The 13,673-nt window shown below is 35.3% G+C and overlaps 1 protein-coding gene across 2 annotated transcripts in view; it reads right to left on the bottom strand.

Moving 5' to 3' along the window:
• The window catches only part of LOC115881889, a 55,427-nt gene that overhangs the window by 20,142 nt on the left and 21,612 nt on the right, over window positions 1–13,673 (bottom strand). The window lies entirely within an intron of this gene.

Below are 13,673 nucleotides of genomic sequence, written 5' to 3'. Positions count from 1 at the left end.
ACTGCAGTCGGTTTCGGCGACTGTCGTCGTGCGTGGTCGATACCGTTCATAGAATTGTTGCCGGCCAGTAGTGAATTCAACTCACACGGGCGTTTTTCCGACGACGCGACAACGGAGAACACAACCTGACCAGATGCTGACCAGGCCGACTTTTATTATAGTAAATTATATTATAGTATCTTATCTATATATATATATATATGAGGCCGACTCCAGTGATAAATTTGCGTCACCAGTCATACTTTGCAGTAATTGGTCTAACAAATAATCGAATATATTTTTACTCATTTTAAAGTAATTAAAGAATTTTTCATCATACATTCTTAACACCGGATAAAGATTTTGGAACTAGCTTACATTTGTATGTTCTATAATTGGATGAACCCAATAAATTCTTTTCCTGCGGCTTCGCCTTTTTTTCGAAGCAAAAGCCACAAAACAGTGCTTCTTCTTCAAAATTCATTTTTAACTGAATCAAAAATTTATTCATGGTTCGGGTGTCGTCCATCAACTCACACGTGCGACTTCCCGACGACATTTTTGTTGCGCAGTTGTGGTTGTAACGTCGCGTCGTCGATAGCTGCGACAGTTTAAATACTGTTTTGACGTTGGAAAGTGGTCCGTGTGAGCGTCTATTACGCTGTGCTGTTTGGGTCGCTCTCAGGGGTCGGGTAAAACGGGTGTGTGGCCGAAGGAAATATATTATATTTCAGAAATCTGCCTAAGGCTTAGCATGATCCTGTGTTAAGCCACACCCAAAATCCCAAACACAGGTGCTTTGATTAAGGCTTGATTCAGGTTTGCACATCTCTTCTGCATTACCATTAATACATAGCCAGTTTTACATAAAACGTTAAATGTCGAACGCTTATTTTGCTACTTTTTCGAACTAGTGAAATGGACTCTTAAGCCTATCCATTGGCGTAACTACAGGGGAGCCCGGGGGTGCCGCCCCCCCAGGTACTGCTGGGCACCCCCCAGAGAAATCCTGAATTATGACTCTTGGCTACGTATTAATTTTTATTTGCTTGTGATGCAGTAAAAATTACGCTTTCTAGTTTTGTTTAGTTAATGTTATTTTGTTGGGTTCAAAAAATGTGGTAATTTTTATTTTTAGAAAATTTGTAGGTATTTAAGTAACCTACGGGAACACGGTTTGATAACCAAGTCTATGAAATTTATTGATAGATTCTAAACGTTTTATTCAAAAAATGTGTTTTTTTAAACTATTTTTCATTTAAAAAAAAACAAAAGCCTTAGGCCCCCCCGGTCTCAACCGCAGGCCCCACCCAGGCCCACCACAGGATAAAAAAAAACCAAAAGCTTTAGGCCCCCACTGGGCTAAAACCCAGCCCCCAGAAGAACTTATTTAGAAAACTTTAGGCAAGAGTACCTAATGCTGTATTGACGTTGCTTTAGCACTGTGCAATAAAATTATTTACGTCGGAACTAAAATAAAACTTCAATACTATCTACGATTTTCAACTGATAAAAAGAAATATAGAAAGATAAGTAATGTTTATTTGCATACTTTAGGACTTTTATTATATTTCATATTTAACAAGGATTCGCTATGGGTGTTCTTCTATTTGAAAATGTTTACTTTGTGCTATGCCGAGATGAGGAAAATCCTTCCGACTGATTATTGGCGATAAACAACGCGTTTGGGAATCGTTGGTGTCCCGTTAAGTTCGCGACCCGCCTTTATGAACACGAAATTATTCTTGAGAAGCTTTTGATTTTAGCTTCGTCACACACGGTATTGTCCGTGTAATGAAGAGGGATATAAATAATACCGGCACAACGAAGCATCCATGACCAAACAAATGAACGAAACACGGCTCAAACGAAATGCAATTATACAGGATGGTTAATAAAACTGGTAAGTCATTATTCTCCGATACAAAGTTCAGATAATAAGAGTATTATATTAAATATCTCTACATGATGTTATTTGTTGCACATATGAAATATATTTTTTCAGATGTTAAGATTTTTTACTATATTCACAACAATATCTAATCTAAATTTTATTTTATCTATACAAGTCAGCAAAGCGAGCGGATTGCAACGCAATAGTCCACAAAATGAGGATCAGCTGCGTTTTGCGGGGTACACTTTCGAGTGGGCATGCTCCTCATAGATTATGTATCTCAAGAATTGGCGGATTGGTTGGTGGCACCTAAGCTTAAGAATTGGCAAGGCCGGGAAAACATCCCAAAAGGGAAGGGAGAAAACATCCCAAAAGGGGCGATAATCACGGTCTTTCTGCCGAGGAGCAAGGGAAAAAACACGATGTAAGGAGATCTAGTTGGCGAGTCATCAACTCGAGGGACGAGGGTCATGCTCAGGTCCTCACTATAGGAATTGACCTCAAATCCAAAAAGGCAATAGAGAAAGAGGGTATGATGAGCTATAGCTCAAGGAAAGTATGGACACAATAGATATTTCAGGTCGCAGTGATTAACCCGCCCCCTCCCTTTCATTCTCCATTTTATTCTACCATTCTGAATCTAACACCTCTCCTGTATATCCTTTATACAAATGATTTCTGGGAACTACTTAGCATTAAATGGTGTCATATAAGAATATGCCGACGATACATGTTTATTATTTACAGCAACAGATCAGAACATCCTAAAATAAAATAAAATAAACCTTACTACAAATGAATTAAAACATAATATATTATTTTTAAAACCACAAGACAAAATTTATACGAGAAACATAAACAATTAACTATTTAGGGTAAAAAATACAAAATAATTTTTAAAATGTGATGCTCATATAGCAAATTTGAAAAAGGAAAATATGTACACAATTGCAGCTTTGGTAAAATTCAAAAACTGATACCAAATAATATGAGAAAACTTTCATATCACGCACTATAGGGCAGAAAAATACATTTACGTATGGACTCAGGTGTTCTCTTCAGGTTATGGACTCAGGTGTTCAATACCGACCAAAAACTCCTCTTTCTCCAGCCTCTGTACTCCCTGCGCAAATCGCAGTCACTTGGCAGGGAGAGGATGTAGCTGTTGCTCTTCCTTCTTGTAATTAAAGTCACTGCTTCTCTTCTTCTAATCTAACTTAGCGAGTGTCTAAATCGACTTTTACGAGATATCCGATCTCATCCGTCTTTGAACCGGCTCGGCGTAAATCAGCAGTGTATGTCAATAGATTTAACACTCTTGCCCCTTTTAGGGTGGTTGAAACGACGCGACGTCCCGTAATCCTACTGTTAAAAATAACAGCTGGTTTTTACATATAAAAAACAATTGTTATGTTTCAACAGCAGGATTACGGGAGGTCGTTGCAGCCACCCTTAGTAAGCTGAGCCCGGTTGGATATCCGAAGCTATAAAAAATCCGATACCGATACTACAACCATTGTAGTATATAGCATAAATAGTATCATAGTAGTATAAATACACACACCGGAAAAATCTAGGGATATCATTTTATTAAAGTTAAAAATAAATGTTTTGAATAAACAACCACATATTTGTAAGCCGATTCTTTCTACTTCGATTGAAACGAAGTAGTCACACTAGTTATTTCTAAATTTGGGATATTTGCAGAAGTGTTTGTGCATTTTTTGTCAAATGTATAAAAAGCACCAAGCATCAGTTGTTCGAATTTAACCTGTACTGGCTATGTTTTTGTGATAACTGGCCAGAATTCATTCAAATAACTCTGTTTAGTATTAAACGACATTATGGAGCGTAGATATCTTAACAGAGACGAAATGCCATGGTCATGGGTATGCTCGAAGCTGGAATGCGCCAAATCGACGTAGCTAGAGCATTAAATACAACGCAAAGTGTAATATCGCGATTAAGTGCAAGCTACCTTGAAAGTGGTGATGTTGCTGAAAGGCACACAGGGCGACATCGCATTGCTACCCCTCAGCAAGATCATTTTTTACAATTAAATGCTCGACGCCGACCGACTCTTACAGCACCAGAGCTTAGTTTAAGTCTCCAGGAAACACATAATGTAACCGTTAGTCCTGACACTGTTCGCAACAGAGAGGTCAACTTAAGAAGCAGACGCCCCTGGAGAGCTCAACCCTTAACGAGAGGAAATCGAGAGGTACGATATTTGTGGGCTCAAGATCATGTTCAGTGGTCGAATGAACAATGGGCCAATGTTCTCTTCACGGATGAGTCACGCTTTGGAATTCATCCGGATTCGAGAAGGCTTAGGGTATGGAGAGAAATCTTATTCGGTTGGATCATGTTCAGGAAGTGCACCCTTATCAAGGTGGAATAGTTGGGGAGGAGTCCAGTTAGGCCGAAAAACCGATCTCGTTTTTCTTGAAAGGTTTCTAACAGGAATCACATATCGTGATTTAATTCTTGAGCCTGTCGTGTTACCATATATATGCCAATGGTTTTGGGAGAAACTTCATTCTCATGCATGACAATGCACGGCCTCATACAGCCAGAGTGGTAAGTGAGTTTATCAATGCTCATCAATTAAACATATTACCCCTAATAATGTGAGTATTTTTTTTAATTCACAGTTTAGAATAAAAAGAAATGTGTGTATTTTTTGGAGTTCAATAAAAATCAAGGTAAATTCGGTAAATTTCGCATTCTTATTTCCAATACGTCCTGTAAACTATTTGTTTATTTTAATTTTATTATATCAGAAATGTAAATAATAAAATTACTGACGATGGCTGGATAAAATTGTAATATCCCTAGACTTTTCCGGTGTGTGTAGTATCTAATGGATTATATATTACGTATATATTTTGACATATATACGTAGTTCTTTGAGAAAGTACATTTTTTTGAACTATGATATAATTCGTCTTTTAAATTAAGTCTATTTCCGTTACAATCACATGTAATGCAAAAAACTCAGTTAAATGGGGAACTTCTTTTAGTACATACATCTTGGAAACCTGACGTTACAGATACAATTTTACGGTATAATCCAGTTTTTTGCTTTACATGTATGTTGACAATACGTTAACCATTACAACGGACATAATATGTTTCATCAGAGTAATAATTTCATACAGAAATGTTTAAGGTAAATTGTTACTTTTTTGTAAATTACCATCTTAGGGTTTATTGTATTCTAAAATGGTATAACTTTAAATGAATAATATAGGTATAAATCATGGGAGTACAGTATGATCAGTAAAAAAGTCTGAGTTGGCTTAGGGACGAAGCTCGCTGTAATTTTATATGTAAAATTATATGGAGAAAGTAGTCATCGATCGTCCTCTTCAACCCATATTGACGCTTTTTATTTTTGATCAAACGGTATTGCTGAACCATGAGCATTGTACGGGGTTGTACATCTCTCGGTTTATAGTTGGTTTTATTTATTCTGTCTTCTGCCTTTCTGTTACATGTTGTTTTACAGTTTCTGTTTCTTTGTAATGCAATTCGCAATAAAGGAATTTCATATAGTACATATTTCAAATGCTTTGCCTGGTTCTTTTTTGTATGTGTTCTCATCTTGAGTTTAGTTTTCCATATATTGATCATTTTTGCTACCAAATCGTAAACTTAACTTGTTACTGAAAATACAGACGCGCAATTTGCTTTTCTCTGAATATGAAACAAGAAAGTATTCTCAATATTTGTCCGACGAATGTCCGATGTTTTTTTTATCTTTAAATTTATTAAATTGAATCAGTATTTCTTTCTTGAAAATTTTATACAATAATCGGGAGATCACTGTTTGTAACAAATCAAAACGATAATTTTTTTGAACAAATAAATCATTTTTTATATCATATACACATACAATAGATCTGTAAGGTCGCGGTAATTAACTACCCTCCTAAACATTCCATTCATATCATATAAAGGTAAAAAAATGCAAGACCGCAAGAGTCATGCATGCATCTTGTTCTTGTAGAATGAATGGGAAGGGAGTTAATCACTGCGACCCCTATTGTGTCCCCTTCCTTGAGTGACTCATTATACCATCTATAACTCTTTTTTGAGTGTAACTATCTCACTTGAGGATTTTCCTGTTGTAGAGAGGAGATGATATTTCCCATCCGTCTCTGACAACAGATGTTCTCCTCCGAGAGTATACACACTCCCACGGTTGGTGTTTGGCCCTCCGTGTTTTCACAGTCGAGTAGCTTGTGTCCGGCTGAGGTATCCTAAGGTAGCTGGAGGTAAAATGGTAGCTGGAGAATCTGTCTTCATTTTTTCCACCTCCTTAACTTGTTCTCTCCTTAGAACTGATACCGGTGTTGTCCCGAATCTATAATAGATGATATATTCCTCTTTCTCTATTGCCTCCTTGGATTTGAGTTCAATTCCTATCGTAAGGAATGTCATGACCATGACCCTCCTCCCTCACGTTGATGACTCGCCAACTCGATGTTCTTATATTGGAGTTCTGAGCCTGGATAAAAAGCTCAACAAGTAGGTGGTCTCTTTCCCCTTGCTCCTCGGCAAAAAGACCTTGATGGATCCTTTTGGGATGTTTTCTCCCTTTTTTTTCCACTGCAACCAACCCCGGCCCTTGCGAATTCTTAAGCTTAGGTGCCGTTACCACCAACCAATCCGCCTATTCTTGAGATATATACCATCCATGAGAAGCATGCCCACCCGACAGTGGTGGGCATGCTTCTAGAGATGGGCAGATCCGGTATTTTATAAGAGTCGGATCTGGAGTTGACATCAAGCTTCATGGACCTGCATCCAGGTTCCAGTTCCGCCGGATCTGTATCATTCTAATCCTTCATTTTAATTTATCCAAATTTTGTTTTGCATGAAGCAATCCGAGTGTAAAAGTTTTGTAGTCCGTTATGAAAATCTGATGTTTGCGTTTTGCCAAATCCTTATCATATAATATTAACTGTTCTATTTATTTAGTAGAGGTACCCTAAAGTGCAAATTTATGACTATAAGGCAAAGCATTACGAACTTTACATAGTATAAATAATAAAAGATAGTCGAGTCTGCCGCATAGGGATTGTTTCATGCTAGAAGCAAAATGATCAGCATTTAAAACTTAACATATACCGGGTGCGTCTCAAAAGTGGCTCACCCCTATAACTTTTTTATTTTTTTACATAAAAAACGAGATTTGGTATGTTAGTATATGACATAAATTAGGATTGATTGACGTATTCAGTTGTTTTTGGTCACTTCCTGTTTCACAGGAAATAACTACCACTTTTGCTTTTTAAATGGCACCCTCGGTATTTTTTTACTTTATTCGATAGAAAGTGACATTCTGAATAGAATGACATATCATATGTCAACTTTTGACATTCTCGCTTAAAGCAAAATTAAATTTTAAAATTCAATCTAGAGTGCCATGGTTATGTTAAAAACACTAATTCTTAATCAAGGGCCTTGGAAAAATAGATTTGATTGTCTAATGTTTTTAGTGTCTTGTCCTGGCCAGTTAGAAAATGCTCAAATCGTATTTTTAATCATATCTCATTGTTTTCAAATGGAACGAGGGTGGCTCATTATAAGATTTGGAAACAGTATTTTTTTACGAATAATTTTGCACCACCCATTTGGTATTTCGAGTCAAATTTTCGTTACGAACCGCAAGTTATAATTTCAAATATATAATATATATATATATATATATATATATAATATGCAAAAATGTCAAAAGTTGACACATGATATGTCATTCTATTCAGAATGTCATTTTCTATCGAATAAAATAAAAAAAATACCGAGGGTGCCATTTAAAAATCAAAAGTGGTAGTTATTTCCGGTGAAACAGAAAGTGACCAAAAACAATTGAATACGTCGATCAATCCTAATTTATGTCATATACTAACATACCAAATGTCGTTTTAACTGTAAAAATAAAAAAGTTATAGGGGTGAGCCACTTTTGAGACGCACCCGGTATATTATTAAGAAGTAAAATGGCATTTTTTACAAAAAAAGAAAAAAAAAACTAAATTTGAATGTAGTCCGCTGATTGATTTAACAAACACTGTACAATTATAACATATTTTATAATTTCTTGAATTTACCAATAAAGTAACTACACTGCACAACATAAATTTAAATAATAGAAAATATTTTCGAATGTGGATACGATTCCACGAAAGTAAACTTAAAAAACAGTAAATACAACTCAGCAGCAATTACAATTTCTTCTTTATTCCAATAATACTCTCCAATACTGATTTTATTTCGCTGCATCCTTATGTTTGCGTTGGCCGGTTGGCTGTCAGTAATGCAGTTCCGCGGATAGGGGTCCATATTAAGAAGGATGTGCATCCATCAGTACCGGTACCGGAGAGAGGTCCGTGGATGCATATCCATCCGTACTATTACCTACCCATCTACGTCTATACGTACTATACCTACCCATCTCTACATACTTCACGTCAGGTCTTGCTTTACGTAGTGAGACACTGACAAATAAAACGAATGGAGGAAAATTGTCACGGGATGTGCATATGACATTCTTTAATAAAGTTGGTGGAAGCTGATACTATAGTTTACAGAATTAAAAATACAATTCTGTAAACTTTGATAATACCTACTGCGTATGGCGCATCTGCCTGTCTTATAAAAAATCCGCCGTTGGTTTAGATTGTAATAAAAAAAAAGTTTTCCCAAACTTGACTATAAATTCTTTAAAAGTTGTATAGAAACAGTAAATGTCACTGGTTAGAAAAATCTAAAATTAAACGAACAACAGTTAAGTGGTTAACGCCTTACATAACGTACGAGTTGGGAAGCGCGAGGAATCGCCTTTTTTCACATGAATGGACTGCCGCCTCGCGCTCATCCAACATAACGTAGTACTCTGTCGGACAACAACGTCGTTTCTTTCGGCTTATTCACGCAAAACGACTCTGCTTCTTCGGACGATAAAATAAAACGGTACCGCCACGGGTACTAGTACTTCAGGTTCGGAGCCACCAATGAGAGGAAAGCCTTAAGTTTGCTTAGGACTGGCAAGTCCTATTTAAGTTCTTACATAGCTTTATATTTAGATGCACCAAAACTTTCTAGCTAAAATTTAATAAAATTCAAGATTTAGGAATGAAATTAAATATTAACAAAACAAAGAAAAATATCTAAAAAATTATATTTTTTATTTAATTTTTTCTTGGCTTTAGGTAAGGTAAACAATGAGAAAAACGGTTTTTTTATATTAAAAATTTCATTGACGTTTCGACCTGGTAGGGTCTTTATCAAAATTTATTACTTGAACGTAGATTTCGGCCGTTTTGTTTTATATTTTATTTTAATTTTTATTGTTTTCTTTTTACAATTTTATCATTTTCATTCTTAGCGAAGAAAATAATCCAATATCCAACATTGGCATCCACACACATAACATAAACATATCGGTACAGTCGTCACAATTTTTGTAAAGAGACATACACATTGAAATGGATTTTACAACACTGAATTAATAATATTTTACCCTGGTAACCGCTAACAAAATTTTATCTTAAACATGACAACACAGGGTATACCGGGTGCGTCTCAAAAATGGCTCACCCCTATAACTTTTTTTATTTTTTAGTTAAAAAAAATGAGATTTGATATGTTAGTATATGACATAAATTAGGATTGATTGATGTATTCAATAATTGTTTTCAGTCACTTCCGGTTTCACCGGAAATGACTACAACTTTTGATTTTTAAACGGCACTCCCGGTATTTATTTACTTTATTTGATATAAAATGACACTCTGAATAGAATGACATATCATTTGTCAACTTTTGACATTTTCGCATAAGGTTTATTTGAAATTATAACTTACGGTTCGTAACGAAAATTTGACTGGAAATACCAAGTGTGGTATCAAATTATTCGTCAAAAAACGCTTTTTTCAAATATGCTAATGAGCCACCCCCGTTCCATTTGAAAAAAATGAGATATGATTAAAAATATGATTGGAGCATTTTCTAACCGGCCAGGACACTAAAAACATTAGACGATCAAATCTATTCTTCCAAGGTTAGTTGATGAAGAATTAGCGTTTTTAACATAGCCATGGCACTCTAGATTGAATTTGAAATACTTAATTAATATATATATAATAAATAAATAATTTTTTATTAACCGAGAATATCAGAAGTTGACATATGACATGTCATTCTATTCAGAATGTCATTTTCTATCGAATAAAGGAAAAATACAGAGGGTGACATTTAAAAATCAAAAGTTGTAGTCATTTCCGGTGAAACAGGAAGTGACCAAAAATAATAGAATACGCTAATCAATCCTATTTATGTCATATACTAACATATCAAATCTGGTTTTTTTATCTGAAAAAATAAAAAAGTTATAGGGGGTGAGCCACATTTGAGACGCACCCGGTATAGGATGCATAGTGAGGAGCTAGAGGTACATCTCGGAGATGCAATGATAAATTATCTTAGACAATTGACAAGTGCAATGTGATGATATTATGGTATAACAGAAATATGTAGTATTTTCTTGTCTTAGTTAATTAAAGTTATTTATTTTGTTTTTTTTTAATATAAAGTATTAAAGAACTCGCATTACATGCGCGCATTGGGACACTCGGTATTTTTCATAAAAGTGACAATTTCACTTACCTAAATATACCGGGTGTCCCAATCTACCTTGGACATAGAACTACTACGTAATTTTGGAATGAAAATAAGTCATTGGACGTGCATACTTTTTGAAAAAAAAACATATTTTCCAAAACTGACTTCTATAAAATGTTTTTTTTTTCACATCAAGCTATGGAGATGGAGGCGCATAAAATCGATTATACTCTAATAATCTAGTTGGTGGAAAATATGGGATTTTATGTTAGCAGCACTACTTATATAAAAAAAGGTATTCGTAAAAAGCTTAAAAAATTAATAAATTTTGAATTATTTAATGTTCTACATTTGATTGATGCCCTCTAATGGACAACAAAGCACTTTTGTATAAAGGCAAATTATGTGCAATTAACTTATTTTGATTCACAAAATACGTAGTTATTCTATGACCACGGGATATTGGAATTCTCTGTATATTTTGTAGGTCTGCTTTGGAAAAATAAATTCTCTATTCTCAACTATGCAATGTGGCGTTTTTTTACAAGAGAGAAAAAATGTAGTAAATACTAGAGGGATCATTCTACGAAAAGAAAGTCTGTCATCGGTGGAGTTGGAAAATATTTATACTAAAATTTATGTAAGGGTAGTTTTCACCCTCACCGTATTTATTCTTGACTTTTGTGAAAGTCAAATGTTAAAGCACTGAGCAAAACATAGACACCCAAAATTTCATTCAAATTGGAATAACGATTCTTAAAACGATGTACTTAAACAGCCGTTAAACGGTAGCCTACTCAAATGCCGTTAATAGATATTGTGACGTCGTTCATGTCGGCGGAAAGTAATGCCTAGCCTTAAGCATTTTGCGAGAACACATGTGGGTCAGTAGCTGAGGCTATCGCTTCGTAAGCGAATGGTCCGTGGTTCAAATCTCACGCCGACCAAGACTTTTTTATATTTTTTTTGCTTATAGCGCGATCTTATTGGATTGGTTTCACTGTTTTTGGTTGGATTGGTTTACTTATTTGGCGGGTTGGTTAGCGTGGTTATTTGGAGGGTGTTAATTCATTGGTTAGTTGGTTGATTTTTACTAATTTATATTTGTTTTTTATATTTTTTATCAGTGTCGAGGATAGTTGCGTTGGTTAAGTTGGTTATTTGATGGGGTGGATAGCGTTGGTTAGTCCTTATAAAATTCCTATATTACATAAAGCCGTCAAGTGCGTCACATCAACGACGTCATACCTATTAACGGCATTTTAGTAAGCTACCGTTTAACGGCAGTTTAAGTACAGCCTTCTTAAAATGATGTACTTAAACAGCCGTTAAACGGTAGCCTACTAAAATGCCGTTAATAGATATTGTGATGTCGTTCATGTCGGCGGAAAGTAGTGCCTACCTATAAGCACTTTGCAAGAGCATCTGTGACTCCGTGGCTGAGGCTATCGCTTCGTGAGCGCATGGTCCGTGGTTCAAATCTCACGCCGGCCAAGACTTTTTTATATTTTTTCTTGCTTATAGCGTGATCTTATTGCATTGGTTTCACTCTTTCAACATGGTTTAGTTATTTGGCGGGTTGGTTAGCGTGGTTATTTGGAGGGTGTTAATTCATTGGTTAGTTGGTCATTTGGTGGGGTTGGTTTTTTTTACTAATTTATATTTGTTTTTTATCAGTGTCGAGGTTAGTTGCGTTGGTTAAGTTGGTTATTTAGTGGGGTGGATATCCTTAGGGGTGGATAGCGTTGGTTAGTCCTTATAAAATTCCTATATTTCATAAAGCCCGTCAAGTGCGTCACATCAACGACGTCATACCTATTAACGGCATTTTAGTAAGCTACCGTTTAACGGCAGTTTAAGTACAGCCTTCTTAAAATATCTAAAAAAATATGTTTATTTTTTTCAAGTTTGATGCCCTTTAGTGGACAAACGAAGTACTTTTGTATAGAGGTAAATTCTGTCCAATGAACTTATTTTGATTCCAAAGATACGTAGTAGTTCTATGTTCACGGAATATTGGGACACCTTGTATATGGATTTCTTTTTATTATACAAACCAATAAACTACACGATAAAACGACAACTCAAGTCATGAATGGGCCGTGCGGTATACAAGTTGAAACAGTAATTAACGTCACTTATTTTATGAGCAGGTGTAATTAGCATCTCGCTAATAATTATAGACAGGCTCAGAGAGAATTAAAATATCAGCAAGATAATTTAAATATTTTAAAGTTTATGCGTGACTAAGTGTTAAATACAATTTTAGTATTATATTCCTTGGGTACTATAAGCCGGTGAAATAATTGGGAATTAGAAGACGAAGACTCAAAAGGGAATCATGATGTCAACAAAATTTGGTTTATTGTTTAGTATGTACTTGGTATCAATAAACTTCATTCCAGAGTAAAGCTAATGAAATAAATAATACACAATAAATATGCTTAACCATAACTAACTTTATTTATATTATTATTATAACTTTATTATATTATAGCCTCGAATCTCATAATGTCCGTCTAAAGGTTGACTCTCATTATACTTTCCGTTTCCATTCCATATACATTCCACATCCGTTCCGTATTTTTTATTGTATTGACGCTATACTAACCTTCCGTTCCGTATCAGTTCCATACTTTTTATTGTACAATTTACGTCATTGCGAAAGTTTTATTTTAAAAATTTGTATCTTTAGAAATAGGTAATAGATTTAATTAAGAGGTGAAAGAATAAATAAATATCAGCAAAATGTTAACAGAGCTGGTAGAAATGTAAGAACGTAACAACGCTGTTTCCCATACGCTTCAGTCCGTCCGCTAGAAAAATGTATGGAAGGAAAGGATATGGAACGGAAGGGAAACGGAACGGAAGGCGGAAGTTTCCTAGCTAGATCATTTGCTTTTTCATTGCCTTCTATCCCTTGGTGAGCAGGCACCCAAAGTAGGAGGACTTTATTTTCTTTGCCTAATTTGTTAAGCTTCTCTAGGCATTCTTTGACCAACTTCGAATTTATGGTTACTAAGTTGATAGCATTAAGTGCTGCTTGACTATCGGATAGGATCGCAATTTCCTGTTTCCGATAGTTCCTATCTAAGATAAATTGTACGCATCTTTCGATAGCGAAAATTTCTGCCTGAAGGATACTGGGGTAGGTGCCTGTTGGTTCAAAG

This window comes from Sitophilus oryzae, unplaced genomic scaffold (genome assembly GCF_002938485.1).
Source record: "Sitophilus oryzae breed Bouriz unplaced genomic scaffold, Soryzae_2.0 scaffold_1744_pilon_pilon, whole genome shotgun sequence".
Taxonomy (NCBI): Eukaryota; Metazoa; Arthropoda; class Insecta; order Coleoptera; family Curculionidae; genus Sitophilus; species Sitophilus oryzae.
The sequence above is the reverse complement of the archived record's forward strand: the minus strand, read 5'-3'. Positions and strand labels throughout refer to the sequence as shown.